Source organism: Amblyomma maculatum, unplaced genomic scaffold, assembly GCF_055883805.1.
Source record: "Amblyomma maculatum isolate TAMU_Amacu unplaced genomic scaffold, ASM5588380v1 scaffold_39, whole genome shotgun sequence".
NCBI classification, from domain to species: Eukaryota; Metazoa; Arthropoda; class Arachnida; order Ixodida; family Ixodidae; genus Amblyomma; species Amblyomma maculatum.
The window spans coordinates 489,036-508,333 of NW_028146764.1; the positions used below are offsets into that span (position 1 = coordinate 489,036).

Below are 19,298 nucleotides of genomic sequence, written 5' to 3' on the forward strand. Positions count from 1 at the left end.
TTACGCTACCTATGGCTTCAAGACTGCCAGAACCGAGACCCCCGTGAGCTACAAGCAGATCAATTAAAGGGAAATGAGGGTGCTCGTTATAATACATGAAGGAAAGAAGCCAACAGTCGGCGAGGCCAAGGAAAGCGTTGGGGATGGTATTTTATGTCTTTTTTTTTTAATGTTTACTTGGATAATCGCAGAAATTATTAATGTAATGTTAGGGGAAAGATAATTAAACACAAAGTAGAAGAAAAAACAACGTGCCGATTTTGGGATCCGAACCCACGACCTCCGAATAACGCGTCCGGTGCTCTACCGACTGAGCTACATCGGCCGCTGTCCCCCCTGCTTCTTGCTTGGGTATTTATGTTGTCTGTATACGAACCTTGAGAGTGTTCACCAGCGCCACCCTCAACCATAGCGGCGGACGTAGAACGTCCTTTGTTACCGCCAGCGTCACGTAGAACGTGATCAAGAGCGAGGGCGAAAGCTGTGCTAGAACCCTCTTACGCTACCTATGGCTTCAAGACTGCCAGAACCGAGACCCCCGTGAGCTACAAGCAGATCAATTAAAGGAGGGTGCTCGTTATAATACATGAAGGAAAGAAGCCAACAGTCGGCGAGGCCAAGGAAAGCGTTGGGGATGGTACTTTATGTCTTTTTTTTTAATGTTTACTTGGATAATCACAGAAATTATTAACGTAATGTTAGGGGAAAGATAATTAAACACAAAGTAGAAGAAAAAACAACGTGCCGATGGTGGGATCCGAACCCACGACCTCCGAATAACGCGTCCGGTGCTCTACCAACTGAGCTACATCGGACGCTGTCCCCCCTGCTACTTGCTTGGGTATTTATGTTGTCTGTATACGAACCTTGAGAGTGTTCACCAGCGCCACCCTCAACCATAGCGGCGGACGTAGAACGTCCTTTGTTACCGCCAGCGTGACGTAGAACGTGATCAAGAGCGAGGGCGAAAGCTGTGCTAGAACCCTCTTACGCTACCTATGGCTTCAAGACTGCCAGAACCGAGACCCCCGTGAGCTACAAGCAGATCAATTAAAGGGAAATGAGGGTGCTCGTTATAATACATGAAGGAAAGAAGCCAACAGTCGGCGAGGCCAAGGAAAGCGTTGGGGATGGTACTTTATGTCTTTTTTTTTATGTTTACTTGGATAATCACAGAAATTATTAACGTAATGTTAGGGGAAAGATAATTAAACACAAAGTAGAAGAAAAAACAACGTGCCGATGGTGGGATCCGAGCCCACGACCTCCGAATAACGCGTCCGGTACTCTACCAACTGAGCTACATCGGCCACTGTCCCCCCTGCTACTTGCTTGGGTATTTATGTTGTCTGTATACGAACCTTGAGAGTGTTCACCAGCGCCACCCTCAACCATAGCGGCGGACGTAGAACGTCCTTTGTTACCGCCAGCGTCACGTAGAACGTGATCAAGAGCGAGGGCGAAAGCTGTGCTAGAACCCTCTTACGCTACCTATGGCTTCAAGACTGCCAGAACCGAGACCCCCGTGAGCTACAAGCAGATCAATTAAAGGGAAATGAGGGTGCTCGTTATAATACATGAAGGAAAGAAGCCAACAGTCGGCGAGGCCAAGGAAAGCGTTGGGGATGGTACTTTATGTCTTTTTTTTTAATGTTTACTTGGATAATCACGGAAATTATTAACGTAATGTTAGGGGAAAGATAATTAAACACAAAGTAGAAGAAAAAACAACGTGCCGATGGTGGGATCCGAACCCACGACCTCCGAATAACGCGTCCGGTGCTCTACCAACTGAGCTACATCGGCCGCTGTCCCCCCTGCTACTTGCTTGGGTATTTATGTTGTCTGTATACGAACCTTGAGAGTGTTCACCAGCGCCACCCTCAACCATAGCGGCGGACGTAGAACGTCCTTTGTTACCGCCAGCGTCACGTAGAACGTGATCAAGAGCGAGGGCGAAAGCTGTGCTAGAACCCTCTTACGCTACCTATGGCTTCAAGACTGCCAGAACCGAGACCCCCGTGAGCTACAAGCAGATCAATTAAAGGGAAATGAGGGTGCTCGTTATAATACATGAAGGAAAGAAGCCAACAGTCGGCGAGGCCAAGGAAAGCGTTGGGGATGGTACTTTATGTCTTTTTTTTTAATGTTTACTTGGATAATCACAGAAATTATTAATGTAATGTTAGGGGAAAGATAATTAAACACAAAGTAGAAGAAAAAACAACGTGCCGATGGTGGGATCCGAACCCACGACCTCCGAATAACGCGTCCGGTGCTCTACCGACTGAGCTATATCGGCCGCTGTCCCCCCTGCTTCTTGCTTGGGTATTTATGTTGTCTGTATACGAACCTTGAGAGTGTTCACCAGCGCCACCCTCAACCATAGCGGCGGACGTATAACGTCCTTTGTTACCGCCAGCGTCACGTAGAACGTGATCAAGAGCGAGGGCGAAAGCTGTGCTAGAACCCTCTTACGCTACCTATGGCTTCAAGACTGCCAGAACCGAGACCCCCGTGAGCTACAAGCAGACCAATTAAAGGGAAATGAGAGTGCTCGTTATAATACATGAAGGATAGAAGCCAACAGTCGGCGAGGCCAAGGAAAGCGTTGGGGATGGTACTTTATGCCTTTTTTTTTAATGTTTACTTGGATAATCACAGAAATTATTAATGTAATGTTAGGGGAAAGATAATTAAACACAAAGTAGAAGAAAAAACAACGTGCCGATGGTGGGATCCGAACCCACGACCTCCGAATAACGCGTCCGGTGCTCTACCAACTGAGCTACATCGGCCGCTGTCCCCCCTGCTACTTGCTTGGGTATTTATGTTGCCTGTATACGAACCTTGAGAGTGTTCACCAGCGCCACCCTCAACCATAGCGGCGGACGTAGAACGTCCTTTGTTACCGCCAGCGTCACGTAGAACGTGATCAAGAGCGAGGGCGAAAGCTCTGCTAGAACCCTCTTACGCTACCTATGGCTTCAAGACTGCCAGAACCGAGACCCCCGTGAGCTACAAGCAGATCAATTAAAGGAGGGTGCTCGTTATAATACATGAAGGAAAGAAGCCAACAGTCGGCGAGGCCAAGGAAAGCGTTGGGAATGGTACTTTATGTCTTTTTTTTAATGTTTACTTGGATAATCACAGAAATTATTAACGTAATGTTAGGGGAAAGATAATTAAACACAAAGTAGAAGAAAAAACAACGTGCCGATGGTGGGATCCGAACCCACGACCTCCGAATAACGCGTCCGGTGCTCTACCAACTGAGCTACATCGGCCGCTGTCCCCCCTGCTACTTGCTTGGGTATTTATGTTGTCTGTATACGAACCTTGAGAGTGTTCACCAGCGCCACCCTCAACCATAGCGGCGGACGTAGAACGTCCTTTGTTAGCGCCAGCGTCACGTAGAACGTGATCAAGAGCGAGGGCGAAAGCTGTGCTAGAACCCTCTTACGCTACCTATGGCTTCAAGACTGCCAGAACCGAGACCCCCGTGAGCTACAAGCAGATCAATTAAAGGGAAATGAGGGTGCTCGTTATAATACATGAAGGAAAGAAGCCAACAGTCGGCGAGGCCAAGGAAAGCGTTGGGGATGGTACTTTATGTCGTTTTTTTTTAATGTTTACTTGGATAATCACAGAAATTATTAATGTAATGTTAGGGGAAAGATAAATAAACACAAAGTAAAAGAAAAAACAACGTGCCGATGGTGGGATCCGAACCCACGACCTCCGAATAACGCGTCCGGTGCTCTAACAACTGAGCTACATCGGCCGCTGTCCCCCCTGCTACTTGCTTGGGTATTTATGTTGTCTGTATACGAACCTTGAGAGTGTTCACCAGTGCCACCCTCAACCATAGCGGCGGACGTAGAACGTCCTTTGTTACCGCCAGCGTCACGTAGAACGTGATCAAGAGCGAGGGCGAAAGCTGTGCTAGAACCCTCTTACGCTACCTATGGCTTCAAGACTGCCAGAACCGAGACCCCCGTGAGCTACAAGCAGATCAATTAAAGGGAAATGAGGGTGCTCGTTATAATACATGAAGGAAAGAAGCCAACAGTCGGCGAGGCCAAGGAAAGCGTTGGGGATGGTACTTTATGTCTTTTTTTTTTAATGTTTACTTGGATAATCACAGAAATTATTAATGTAATGTTAGGGGAAAGATAATTAAACACAAAGTAGAAGAAAAAACAACGTGCCGATGGTGGCATCCGAACCCACGACCTCCGAATAACGCGTCCGGTGCTCTACCAACTGAGCTACATCGGCCGCTGTCCCCCCTGCTACTTGCTTGGGTATTTATGTTGTCTGTATACGAACCTTGAGAGTGTTCACCAGCGCCACCCTCAACCATAGCGGCGGACGTAGAACGTCCTTTGTTACCGCCAGCGTCACGTAGAACGTGATCAAGAGCGAGGGCGAAAGCTGTGCTAGAACCCTCTTACGCTACCTATGGCTTCAAGACTGCCAGAACCGAGACCCCCGTGAGCTACAAGCAGATCAATTAAAGGGAAATGAGGGTGCTCGTTATAATACATGAAGGAAAGAAGCCAACAGTCGGCGAGGCCAAGGAAAGCGTTGGGGATGGTACTTTATGTCTTTTTTTTTAATGTTTACTTGGATAATCACAGAAATTATTAATGTAATGTTAGGGGAAAGATAATTAAACACAAAGTAGAAGAAAAAAAAACGTGCCGATGGTGGGATCCGAACCCACGACCTCCGAATAACGCGTCCGGTGCTCTACCAACTGAGCTACATCGGCCGCTGTCCCCCCTGCTACTTTCTTGGGTATTTATGTTGTCTGTATACGAACCTTGAGAGTGTTCACCAGCGCCACCCTCAACCATAGCGGCGGACGTAGAACGTCCTTTGTTACCGCCAGCGTCACGTAGAACGTGATCAAGAGCGAGGGCGAAAGCTGTGCTAGAACCCTCTTACGCTACCTATGGCTTCAAGACTGCCAGAACCGAGACCCCCGTGTGCTACAAGCAGATCAATTAAAGGAGGGTGCTCGTTATAATACATGAAGGAAAGAAGCCAACAGTCGGCGAGGCCAAGGAAAGCGTTGGGGATGGTACTTTATGTCTTTTTTTTAATGTTTACTTGGATAATCACAGAAATTATTAATGTAATGTTAGGGGAAAGATAATTAAACACAAAGTAGAAGAAAAAACAACGTGCCGATGGTGGGATCCGAACCCACGATCTCCGAATAACGCGTCCGGTGCTCTACCAACTGAGCTACATCGGCCGCTGTCCCCCCTGCTACTTGCTTGGGTATTTATGTTGTCTGTATACGAACCTTGAGAGTGTTCACCAGCGCCACCCTCAACCATAGCGGCGGACGTAGAACGTCCTTTGTTAGCGCCAGCGTCACGTAGAACGTGATCAAGAGCGAGGGCGAAAGCTGTGCTAGAACCCTCTTACGCTACCTATGGCTTCAAGACTGCCAGAACCGTGACCCCCGTGAGCTACAAGCAGATCAATTAAAGGGAAATGAAGGTGCTCGTTATAATACATGAAGGAAAGAAGCCAACAGTCGGCGAGGCCAAGGAAAGCGTTGGGGATGGTACTTTATGTCTTTTTTTTTAATGTTTACTTGGATAATCACAGAAATTATTAATGTAATGCTAGGGGAAAGATAATTAAACAAAAAGTAGAAGAAAAAACAACGTGCCGATGGTGGGATCCGAACCCACGACCTCCGAATAACGCGTCCGGTGCTCTACCAACTGAGCTACATCGGCCGCTGTCCCCCCTGCTTCTTGCTTGGGTATTTATGTTGTCTGTATACGAACCTTGAGAGTGTTCACCAGCGCCACCCTCAACCATAGCGGCGGACGTAGAACGTCCTTTGTTACCGCCAGCGTCACGTAGAACGTTATCAAGAGCGAGGGCGAAAGCTGTGCTAGAACCCTCTTACGCTACCTATGGCTTCAAGACTGCCAGAACCGAGACCCCCGTGAGCTACAAGCAGATCAATTAAAGGGAAATGAGGGTGCTCGTTATAATACATGAAGGAAAGAAGCCAACAGTCGGCGAGGCCAAGGAAAGCGTTGGGGATGGTACTTTATGTCTTTTTTTTAATGTTTACTTGGATAATCACAGAAATTAATAATGTAATGTTAGGGGAAAGATAATTAAACACAAAGTAGAAGAAAAAAAAAACGTGCCGATGGTGGGATCCGAACCCACGACCTCCGAATAACGCGTCCGGTGCTCTACCAACTGAGCTACATCGGCCGCTGTCCCCCCTGCTACTTTCTTGGGTATTTATGTTGTGTGTATACGAACCTTGAGAGTGTTCACCAGCGCCACCCTCAACCATAGCGGCGGACGTAGAACGTCCTTTGTTACCGCCAGCGTCACGTAGAACGTGATCAAGAGCGAGGGCGAAAGCTGTGCTATAACCCTCTTACGCTACCTATGGCTTCAAGACTGCCAGAACCGAGACCCCCGTGTGCTACAAGCAGATCAATTAAAGGAGGGTGCTCGTTATAATACATGAAGGAAAGAAGCCAACAGTCGGCGAGGCCAAGGAAAGCGTTGGGGATGGTACTTTATGTCTTTTTTTTTAATGTTTACTTGGATAATCACAGAAATTATTAATGTAATGTTAGGGGAAAGATAATTAAACACAAAGTAGAAGAAAAAACAACGTGCCGATGGTGGGATCCGAACCCACGATCTCCGAATAACGCGTCCGGTGCTCTACCAACTGAGCTACATCGGCCGCTGTCCCCCCTGCTACTTGCTTGGGTATTTATGTTGTCTGTATACGAACCTTGAGAGTGTTCACCAGCGCCACCCTCAACCATAGCGGCGGACGTAGAACGTCCTTTGTTACCGCCAGCGTCACGTAGAACGTGATCAAGAGCGAGGGCGAAAGCTCTGCTAGAACCCTCTTACGCTACCTATGGCTTCAAGACTGCCAGAACCGAGACCCCCGTGAGCTACAAGCAGATCAATTAAAGGAGGGTGCTCGTTATAATACATGAAGGAAAGAAGCCAACAGTCGGCGAGGCCAAGGAAAGCGTTGGGAATGGTACTTTATGTCTTTTTTTTTAATGTTTACTTGGATAATCACAGAAATTATTAACGTAATGTTAGGGGAAAGATAATTAAACACAAAGTAGAAGAAAAAACAACGTGCCGATGGTGGGATCCGAACCCACGACCTCCGAATAACGCGTCCGGTGCTCTACCAACTGAGCTACATCGGCCGCTGTCCCCCCTGCTACTTGCTTGGGTATTTATGTTGTCTGTATACGAACCTTGAGAGTGTTCACCAGCGCCACCCTCAACCATAGCGGCGGACGTAGAACGTCCTTTGTTAGCGCCAGCGTCACGTAGAACGTGATCAAGAGCGAGGGCGAAAGCTGTGCTAGAACCCTCTTACGCTACCTATGGCTTCAAGACTGCCAGAACCGAGACCCCCGTGAGCTACAAGCAGATCAATTAAAGGGAAATGAGGGTGCTCGTTATAATACATGAAGGAAAGAAGCCAACAGTCGGCGAGGCCAAGGAAAGCGTTGGGGATGGTACTTTATGTCGTTTTTTTTTAATGTTTACTTGGATAATCACAGAAATTATTAATGTAATGTTAGGGGAAAGATAAATAAACACAAAGTAAAAGAAAAAACAACGTGCCGATGGTGGGATCCGAACCCACGACCTCCGAATAACGCGTCCGGTGCTCTAACAACTGAGCTACATCGGCCGCTGTCCCCCCTGCTACTTGCTTGGGTATTTATGTTGTCTGTATACGAACCTTGAGAGTGTTCACCAGTGCCACCCTCAACCATAGCGGCGGACGTAGAACGTCCTTTGTTACCGCCAGCGTCACGTAGAACGTGATCAAGAGCGAGGGCGAAAGCTGTGCTAGAACCCTCTTACGCTACCTATGGCTTCAAGACTGCCAGAACCGAGACCCCCGTGAGCTACAAGCAGATCAATTAAAGGGAAATGAGGGTGCTCGTTATAATACATGAAGGAAAGAAGCCAACAGTCGGCGAGGCCAAGGAAAGCGTTGGGGATGGTACTTTATGTCTTTTTTTTTTAATGTTTACTTGGATAATCACAGAAATTATTAATGTAATGTTAGGGGAAAGATAATTAAACACAAAGTAGAAGAAAAAACAACGTGCCGATGGTGGCATCCGAACCCACGACCTCCGAATAACGCGTCCGGTGCTCTACCAACTGAGCTACATCGGCCGCTGTCCCCCCTGCTACTTGCTTGGGTATTTATGTTGTCTGTATACGAACCTTGAAAGTGTTCACCAGCGCCACCCTCAACCATAGCGGCGGACGTAGAACGTCCTTTGTTACCGCCAGCGTCACGTAGAACGTGATCAAGAGCGAGGGCGAAAGCTGTGCTAGAACCCTCTTACGCTACCTATGGCTTCAAGACTGCCAGAACCGAGACCCCCGTGAGCTACAAGCAGATCAATTAAAGGGAAATGAGGGTGCTCGTTATAATACATGAAGGAAAGAAGCCAACAGTCGGCGAGGCCAAGGAAAGCGTTGGGGATGGTACTTTATGTCTTTTTTTTTAATGTTTACTTGGATAATCACAGAAATTATTAATGTAATGTTAGGGGAAAGATAATTAAACACAAAGTAGAAGAAAAAAAAACGTGCCGATGGTGGGATCCGAACCCACGACCTCCGAATAACGCGTCCGGTGCTCTACCAACTGAGCTACATCGGCCGCTGTCCCCCCTGCTACTTTCTTGGGTATTTATGTTGTCTGTATACGAACCTTGAGAGTGTTCACCAGCGCCACCCTCAACCATAGCGGCGGACGTAGAACGTCCTTTGTTACCGCCAGCGTCACGTAGAACGTGATCAAGAGCGAGGGCGAAAGCTGTGCTAGAACCCTCTTACGCTACCTATGGCTTCAAGACTGCCAGAACCGAGACCCCCGTGTGCTACAAGCAGATCAATTAAAGGAGGGTGCTCGTTATAATACATGAAGGAAAGAAGCCAACAGTCGGCGAGGCCAAGGAAAGCGTTGGGGATGGTACTTTATGTCTTTTTTTTAATGTTTACTTGGATAATCACAGAAATTATTAATGTAATGTTAGGGGAAAGATAATTAAACACAAAGTAGAAGAAAAAACAACGTGCCGATGGTGGGATCCGAACCCACGATCTCCGAATAACGCGTCCGGTGCTCTACCAACTGAGCTACATCGGCCGCTGTCCCCCCTGCTACTTGCTTGGGTATTTATGTTGTCTGTATACGAACCTTGAGAGTGTTCACCAGCGCCACCCTCAACCATAGCGGCGGACGTAGAACGTCCTTTGTTAGCGCCAGCGTCACGTAGAACGTGATCAAGAGCGAGGGCGAAAGCTGTGCTAGAACCCTCTTACGCTACCTATGGCTTCAAGACTGCCAGAACCGTGACCCCCGTGAGCTACAAGCAGATCAATTAAAGGGAAATGAAGGTGCTCGTTATAATACATGAAGGAAAGAAGCCAACAGTCGGCGAGGCCAAGGAAAGCGTTGGGGATGGTACTTTATGTCTTTTTTTTTAATGTTTACTTGGATAATCACAGAAATTATTAATGTAATGCTAGGGGAAAGATAATTAAACAAAAAGTAGAAGAAAAAACAACGTGCCGATGGTGGGATCCGAACCCACGACCTCCGAATAACGCGTCCGGTGCTCTACCAACTGAGCTACATCGGCCGCTGTCCCCCCTGCTTCTTGCTTGGGTATTTATGTTGTCTGTATACGAACCTTGAGAGTGTTCACCAGCGCCACCCTCAACCATAGCGGCGGACGTAGAACGTCCTTTGTTACCGCCAGCGTCACGTAGAACGTGATCAAGAGCGAGGGCGAAAGCTGTGCTAGAACCCTCTTACGCTACCTATGGCTTCAAGACTGCCAGAACCGAGACCCCCGTGAGCTACAAGCAGATCAATTAAAGGGAAATGAGGGTGCTCGTTATAATACATGAAGGAAAGAAGCCAACAGTCGGCGAGGCCAAGGAAAGCGTTGGGGATGGTACTTTATGTCTTTTTTTTAATGTTTACTTGGATAATCACAGAAATTAATAATGTAATGTTAGGGGAAAGATAATTAAACACAAAGTAGAAGAAAAAAAAAACGTGCCGATGGTGGGATCCGAACCCACGACCTCCGAATAACGCGTCCGGTGCTCTACCAACTGAGCTACATCGGCCGCTGTCCCCCCTGCTACTTTCTTGGGTATTTATGTTGTGTGTATACGAACCTTGAGAGTGTTCACCAGCGCCACCCTCAACCATAGCGGCGGACGTAGAACGTCCTTTGTTACCGCCAGCGTCACGTAGAACGTGATCAAGAGCGAGGGCGAAAGCTGTGCTATAACCCTCTTACGCTACCTATGGCTTCAAGACTGCCAGAACCGAGACCCCCGTGTGCTACAAGCAGATCAATTAAAGGAGGGTGCTCGTTATAATACATGAAGGAAAGAAGCCAACAGTCGGCGAGGCCAAGGAAAGCGTTGGGGATGGTACTTTATGTCTTTTTTTTTAATGTTTACTTGGATAATCACAGAAATTATTAATGTAATGTTAGGGGAAAGATAATTAAACACAAAGTAGAAGAAAAAACAACGTGCCGATGGTGGGATCCGAACCCACGATCTCCGAATAACGCGTCCGGTGCTCTACCAACTGAGCTACATCGGCCGCTGTCCCCCCTGCTACTTGCTTGGGTATTTATGTTGTCTGTATACGAACCTTGAGAGTGTTCACCAGCGCCACCCTCAACCATAGCGGCGGACGTAGAACGTCCTTTGTTACCGCCAGCGTCACGTAGAACGTGATCAAGAGCGAGGGCGAAAGCTGTGCTAGAACCCTCTTACGCTACCTATGGCTTCAAGACTGCCAGAACCGAGACCCCCGTGAGCTACAAGCAGATCAATTAAAGGGAAATGAGGGTGCTCGTTATAATACATGAAGGAAAGAAGCCAACAGTCGGCGAGGCCAAGGAAAGCGTTGGGGATGGTACTTTATGTCTTTTTTTTTAATGTTTACTTGGATAATCACAGAAATTATTAATGTAATGTTAGGGGAAAGATAATTAAACACAAAGTAAAAGAAAAAACAACGTGCCGATGGTGGGATCCGAACCCACGACCTCCGAATAACGCGTCCGGTGCTCTACCAACTGAGCTACATCGGCCGCTGTCCCCCCTGCTACTTGCTTGGGTATTTATGTTGTCTGTATACGAACCTTGAGAGTGTTCACCAGCGCCACCCTCAACCATAGCGGCGGACGTATAACGTCCTTTGTTACCGCCAGCGTCACGTAGAACGTGATCAAGAGCGAGGGCGAAAGCTGTGCTAGAACCCTCTTACGCTACCTATGGCTTCAAGACTGCCAGAACCGAGACCCCCGTGAGCTACAAGCAGACCAATTAAAGGGAAATGAGGGTGCTCGTTATAATACATGAAGGATAGAAGCCAACAGTCGGCGAGGCCAAGGAAAGCGTTGGGGATGGTACTTTATGTCTTTTTTTTTAATGTTTACTTGGATAATCACAGAAATTATTAATGTAATGTTAGGGGAAAGATAATTAAACACAAAGTAGAAGAAAAAACAACGTGCCGATGGTGGGATCCGAACCCACGACCTCCGAATAACGCGTCCGGTGCTCTACCAACTGAGCTACATCGGCCGCTGTCCCCCTGCTACTTGCTTGGGTATTTATGTTGTCTGTATACGAACCTTGAGAGTGTTCACCAGCGCCACCCTCAACCATAGCGGCGGACGTAGAACGTCCTTTGTTACCGCCATCGTCACGTAGAACGTGATCAAGAGCGAGGGCGAAAGCTGTGCTAGAACCCTCTTACGCTACCTATGGCTTCAAGACTGCCAGAACCGAGACCCCCGTGAGCTACAAGCAGATCAATTAAAGGGAAATGAGGGTGCTCGTTATAATACATGAAGGAAAGAAGCCAACAGTCGGCGAGGCCAAGGAAAGCGTTGGGGATGGTACTTTATGTCTTTTTTTTAAATGTTTACTTAGATAATCACAGAAATTATTAATGTAATGTTAGGGGAAAGATAATTAAACACAAAGTAGAAGAAAAAACAACGTGCCGATGGTGGGATCCGAACCCACGACCTCCGAATAACGCGTCCGGTGCTCTACCAACTGAGCTACATCGGCCGCTGTCCCCCCTGCTACTTGCTTGGGTATTTATGTTGTCTGTATACGAACCTTGAGAGTGTTCACCAGCGCCACCCTCAACCATAGCGGCGGACGTAGAACGTCCTTTGTTACCGCCAGCGTCACGTAGAACGTGATCAAGAGCGAGGGCGAAAGCTGTGCTAGAACCCTCTTACGCTACCTATGGCTTCAAGACTGCCAGAACCGAGACACCCGTGAGCTACAAGCAGATGAATTAAAGGGAAATGAGGGTGCTCGTTATAATACATGAAGGAAAGAAGCCAACAGTCGGCGAGGCCAAGGAAAGCGTTGGGGATGGTACTTTATGTCTTTTTTTTTTAATATTTACTTGGATAATCACAGAAGTTATTAATGTAATGTTAGGGGAAAGATAATTAAACACAAAGTAGAAGAGAAAACAACGTGCCGATGGTGGGATCCGAACCCACGACCTCCGAATAACGCGTCCGGTGCTCTACCAACTGAGCTACATCGGCCGCTGTCCCCCCTGCTACTTGCTTGGGTATTTATGTTGTCTGTATACGAACCTTGAGAGTGTTCACCAGCGCCACCCTCAACCATAGCGGCGGACGTAGAACGTCCTTTGTTACCGCCAGCGTCACGTAGAACGTGATCAAGAGCGAGGGCGAAAGCTGTGCTAGAACCCTCTTACGCTACCTATGGCTTCAAGACTGCCAGAACCGAGACCCCCGTGAGCTACAAGCAGATCAATTAAAGGGAAATGAGGGTGCTCGTTATAATACATGAAGGAAAGAAGCCAACAGTCGGCGAGGCCAAGGAAAGCGTTGGGGATGGTACTTTATGTCTTTTTTTTAATATTTACTTGGATAATCACAGAAATTATTAATGTAATGTTAGGGGAAAGATAATTAAACACAAAGTAGAAGAAAAAACAACGTGCCGATGGTGGGATCCGATCCCACGACCTCCGAATAACGCGTCCGGTGCTTTACCAACTGAGCTACATCGGCCGCTGTCCCCCCTGCTACTTGCTTGGGTATTTATGTTGTCTGTATACGAACCTTGAGAGTGTTCACCAGCGCCAACCTGAACCATAGCGGCGGACGTAGAACGTCCTTTGTTACCGCCAGCGTCACGTAGAACGTGATCAAGAGCGAGGGCGAAAGCTGTGCTAGAACCCTCTTACGCTACCTATGGCTTCAAGACTGCCAGAACCGAGACCCTCGTGAGCTACAAGCAGATCAATTAAAGGGAAAGGAGGGTGCTCGTTATAATACATGAAGGAAAGAAGCCAACAGTCGGCGAGGCCAAGGAAAGCGTTGGGGATGGTACTTTATGTCTTTTTTTTAATGTTTACTTGAATAATCACAGAAATTATTAATCTAATGTTAGGGGAAAGATAATTAAACACAAAGTAGAAGAAAAAACAACGTGCCGATGGTGGGATCCGAACCCACGACCTCCGAATAACGCGTCCGGTGCTCTACCAACTGAGCTACATCGGCCGCTGTCACCCCTGCTACTTGCTTGGGTATTTATGTTGTCTGTATACGAACCTTGGTGAACACTCTCAAGGTTCGTATACAGACAACATAAATACCCAAGCAAGTAGCAGGGGGGACAGCGGCCGATGTAGCTCAGTTGGTAGAGCACCGGACGCGCTATTCGGAGGTCGTGGGCTCGGATCCCACCATCGGCACGTTGTTTTTTCTTCTACTTTGTGTTTAATTATCTTTCCCCAAACATTACATTAATAATTTCTGTGATTATCCAAGTAAACATTAAAAAAAAAGACATAAAGTACCATCCCCAACGCTTTCCTTGGCCTCGCCGACTGTTGGCTTCTTTCCTTCATGTATTATAACGAGCACCCTCATTTCCCTTTAATTGATCTGCTTGTAGCTCACGGGGGTCTCGGTTCTGGCAGTCTTGAAGCCATAGGTAGCGTAAGAGGGTTCTAGCACAGCTTTCGCCCTCGCTCTTGATCACATTCTACGTGACGCTGGCGGTAACAAAGGACGTTCTACGTCCGCCGCTATGGTTGAGGGTGGCTGTGGTGAACACTCTCAAGGTTCGTATACAGACAACATAAATACCCAAGCAAGTAGCAGGGGGGACAGCGGCCGATGTAGCTCAGTTGGTAGAGCACCGGACGCGTTATTCGGAGGTCGTGGGTTCGGATCCCACCATCGGCACGTTGTTTTTTCTTCTACTTTGTGTTTAATTATCTTTCCCCTAACATTACATTAATAATTTCTGTGATTATCCAAGTAAACATTAAAAAAAAAAAAGACATAAAGTACCATCCCCAACGCTTTCCATGGCCTCGCCGACTGTTGGCTTCTTTCCTTCATGTATTATAACGAGCACCCTCATTTCCCTTTAATTGATCTGCTTGTAGCTCACGGGGGTCTCGGTTCTGGCAGTATTGAAGCCATAGGTAGCGTAAGTGGGTTCTAGCACAGCTTTCGCCCTCGCTCTTGATCACGTTCTACGTGACGCTGGCGGTAACAAAGGACGTTCTACGTCCGCCGCTATGGTTGAGGGTGGCGCTGGTGAACACTCTCAAGGTTCGTATACAGACAACATAAATACCCAAGCAAGTAGCAGGGGGGACAGCGGCCGATGTAGCTCAGTTGGTAGAGCACCGGACGCGTTATTCGGAGGTCGTGGGTTCGGATCCCACCATCGGCACGTTGTTTTTTCTTCTACTTTGTGTTTAATTATCTTTCCCCTAACATTACATTAATAATTTCTGTGATTATCCAAGTAAACATAAAAAAAAGACAAAGTACCATCCCCAACGCTTTCCTTGGCCTCGCCGACTGTTGGCTTCTTTCCTTCATGTATTATAACGAGCACCCTCATTTCCCTTTAATATATATATATATATATATATATATATATATATATATATATATATATATATATATATATATATATATATATTTAATTTCGCACCAATTCGCCTCCATAGCACTCCGGCGACCTTCGAGCCTATGATGGTGTTTCTCCTCCATGGCCACCAAAGCACCAGTGTTTATTCTCACATATGTATATATATATATATATATATATATATATATATATATATATATATATATATATATCATACCTTTAATGTGCCTCAAAAGGTGCTATTGTTTGAACGGTCTATCGCTTCTTTACGTCATATATTTCTATCGCTGAACAGTACTCTCTGAAGTGTGCTTTTTGTAGACGCACAGCTTCGGTAATCGGACGAGAACCGGCGTATTCAGCATGGAATGGCCGATTCAATTCCGACCCTCGGCGGCTACGTTTCGATAGAGGCGAAACGAAGAGGCGTCCGTATGCTGTGCAATGTCAGCGCACGTTAAATATCCCCAAGGAAACAAAATTACTCCGTAGTCCTCCAGGGTGGCTTCTCTTTCTCTTTTTCCATTTTAACTCCCACTTTGCTCTCTTCACTTCCGACGCGCTGTAGAGGTGTCCAAAGAAACAAGTGTAGCAGATACTGTGTCCTTCCCTTCCAGTAAACAAATTCTTTTACTATAAGAAGCACAGCTTTTGATAGGCTTTGTAATCTTGCACTGGACATATGGAATACAATATACCATCATTTAAAACATGAAGAAGTAAACATCAATACTTTCGTACTTACTTCAACCTATAAGGTGTATGCAGCAGGTTTTGCCCAGTGCATCTGACTTCATGGTTGTGAGCGACAGAGGTGCTTAAATAGCGTCGTCATTTCACGCACTTCATGAATGCCATTTTAGCACATGTACATATCCTTGGCACAATGCATCAATCTTCAATATCTTCAATGCATCACGTGTTTAGGGCACGGTAGGCCTTTTCCCGAACCTTCGTATCTTTTCATGTGCACAGACTTACGCACAGTAACACACTATTCTTCTGTAGTTAGGAGCCTCATTTCATCATCAGCCTGACAGGGCGAAATACAAGTGCGTGATCTCTGCAGGCGGCTGGAAGTGTGTATTGTGTTTGAAAATTTTGTAGACCTTTGACAGCACACACCAAATACAACCATGAAAACTTGTTGATAACAGTGCGTATTTTCTAAAGTTTTGAGAGTTTTCTAAAGCCTCTAATACCTCTAGCCGAATCAATAAAATATTTGGGAGAATGAAAGTTAGGACAGTGGTTGAGATGCAACGCAGTGGGTTTCGTTGGTTAGGGCATTAAAGAAAAAAATTACACAAATGTGCTTAAATCTGTTGAAGATCGAAAATCTAGAAAAGCACTTTAAACAATGTTTTCGAAAACTACATCATAATTTTCATTTCTGCAATCATAATCATCACTAGTGGAAATATCAACTAAACGCGGCGTCATTGTCACGTGCACATTTATTTCCCGTTGTCACAGTGTGAATGTCATTATCATCATTAGATTTATCACGATCATTTACACAAAGTGCATCGTTATTCGAAACGGCAGCAATGCTAGACAAGGATCAGGATAAAGAAATAGTTGGTCAGTGCGTTTAGATGGTACTAGTAGGGTTAGGAAATCGGGTCCTAGCAAAACACGCAATAGCTTAAAAAAAGGACTATGAACTCCCTAGAAAGCCCTGATAAACAGTTTTAACGTGTACAACGAATGCTTCAGAGCATTCAAGCAATGTCCAACTCCTTGTAACAAAGCCAGAAATTTATTAATATTTTTAACAACAGCGTGTTTTTAAACTCGCGGGATGGTCGGTTTTCGAGTCACGGTGATAGTTATAACTATTCCGCCGTGAGATAATATGTCACAACTACCAAAAACGCAACTACTGCTTCCAATATCTGCCAGCGGAACTGCCGTGGCTTCCAATGAGGGCGAGCGCTACTGCAACAATACCTAGAGCTAATAAGTGAAAACCCACTAGCCATACCTTTACAACAGACTGGTAAAGAAGCCGCATTCTCAGGCTGTCAGGCCTTTCATAGTAATAGGGGGCGAAATCACGAGTCGCCACGCTCGTTAAAAGCAACATCGCAGTGTCGAACACGAGGTCAACACGAAGGACATGGAAGCCGTACGGCTGCACATTTTAACGGGACGAAATGGGAAACCAAGCTTATTCCTTCTAAACATGTACACTCAGCTCAGTTTAGTCGTTCAGTAGTGTCCGACGTTTCGTGACCTTATGGACCATATCACGCCACACTTTCCGGTCTCTCATTATTTTCCTAACATCACATAACTTCATCTGCAACGCCTCAAGGATGCCGTCTAACCATCGCATTCGCTGCCTACCCCTTCTCCTGTGACCCTCAACCTTTCCTAACATCAAGTCTTCCTCCAGCGACTTCTCTCTTCTCATCATATGACTACAGTAAGCGAGCTTTAACTTTAGAACTTGATCCTCTAATGAGCAGTCAGGGTTTATGGTCGACAATATGGACTGAATTGATCATCTGGCAGTTCAAGGAACTCTAAAAAGTCTCTGACAGCACCACAATTCAAATGCGTCAATTCTTCGACGGTCAGCCTTCTTCAAAGTCCAACTCTCGCATCCATACATTACAACTGGTAATACCATACCAAGAATTATACGGATCTTAGTTGGCATTCTAATGTCTCTGCTCTTTACTAGGCGGTGAAGGTTAGCCATGGCTCTCTATCCCAGAAGCACAAGTCTCCTAATTTAATAGCTGCAGTCTCCTTCCGGGGTAATCTTGGAGCCCAAGAAGAGAAGATCTGTCACAGCTTCCACTTCTCGTCCCTTGATGCTCCAAGACTTGATAGAACTAGACGCCATGATCTTTGTCTTTTTAATGTTCAGTTTAAGCCTAAACTTTTCACTCTCTTCTGGTACGCGCATCAGAAGTCTCTTGAGTTCCACTTCACTTTCTGCAATTAAAGTGGTATCATCGGCATATCTAAGCTTGTTGATAAGTTTTCCAGCAATCTTCAGACCAGCTGAAGACTCGCCCAAACCGCTCTTCCTTATGATGCACACCGCATATAGGTTAAATAGGCAGGGCGACAGTATGCAGCCTTGTCTCAATCCTTTCTCAATCAGAACCGAATCGGTATGACCATGCCCAGGTCTGAATGTGGCCTCTTGACCTTCATACAGGTTCCTGAGGAGACAGAGGAGGTGAATTGGAACTCCCACCTCTTGGAGAGCTTGCCACAATCTGCTGTGATCTACGCAGTCACACGCTTTCGCAGAATCAATAAAGCAGAAGTAGATGGGTTTCTTGAACTCTCTTGCTTTTTCCATAACCCAGCGAAGGTTGGTAATGTGGTTTCTAGATCCTCTCCCCTTGCGAAACCCAGCTTTCACATCCGGAAGCTCCCGATCCACATACTGCTGCAGCCTACCTTGGGGGATTTTAAACATCACCTTGTCAGCATGCGAAATAAGCGCGATCGTGCGGTAGTTCGAACAATCATTGGCACTGCCTTTCTTTGGGATGGGGATGTAAACTGACCTCATCCAATCTTGTGGCCACTGCAGGGTTGTCCAAATCTTCTGACATAATGTATACACAACATTAACAGCGTCATGGTTGAGGTATTGAAGCAACTCAGCTGAAATGCCATTAATTCCGCTAGCTTTGATCTTAGCAAGGCTGGATAAGGGCCATTCAACTTCACTCTTCAGGATGCCCGGCTCGAGATCGGTAATCACAATCGTCTATGTTGGGTTTGTGCATCCGGGTCCTTCTTGTAGAGTTCTGTGTATTCCTGCCACCTCTCCTTTATCTCTGAGGTTTCAGAGAGCTCCCTGCTCCTTTGTCCTTTATCACGGCCAGCTTAGCACAGAAGCTTCCTTTGATATATTTGATTCTCTTATACAGAGCTCTTGTGTTCCTCAATTGGCCGTTGTCCTCAACTGCTTGGCACTGTATGTTCAGGAAGGCATTCTTATCTCTTCTTGCTATTTTATGAAAATCCGCATTGAGAGGCTTGTATCTTTCTCTTTCCCCCATACCATTTGCCATCCTCCTTTCCTCAGCTATTTGAAAAGCCTCTTTGGATAACCAGTTTGCTTTCTTTCATTTCTTTTCCTTTCGAACTAAATAGGTAGCAACTTCTTGTACTATATCACGAACTTCACTCCACACCTCCTCGGGCTCTCTGTCTTCTAGATCTAAATCTTGAAATCGATTCCTCCCTTCCACAGC

The 19,298-nt window shown here is 46.3% G+C and overlaps 1 non-coding gene across 1 annotated transcript; it reads left to right on the forward strand.

The window, feature by feature from the left end:
* Positions 1 to 13,794: 13,794 nt before the first annotated feature.
* Positions 13,795 to 13,867, forward strand: TRNAA-CGC (transfer RNA alanine (anticodon CGC)). The gene has a single exon. It is a non-coding gene; the product is annotated as a tRNA-Ala (tRNA).
* The last annotated feature ends 5,431 nt before the right edge of the window (positions 13,868 to 19,298 follow it).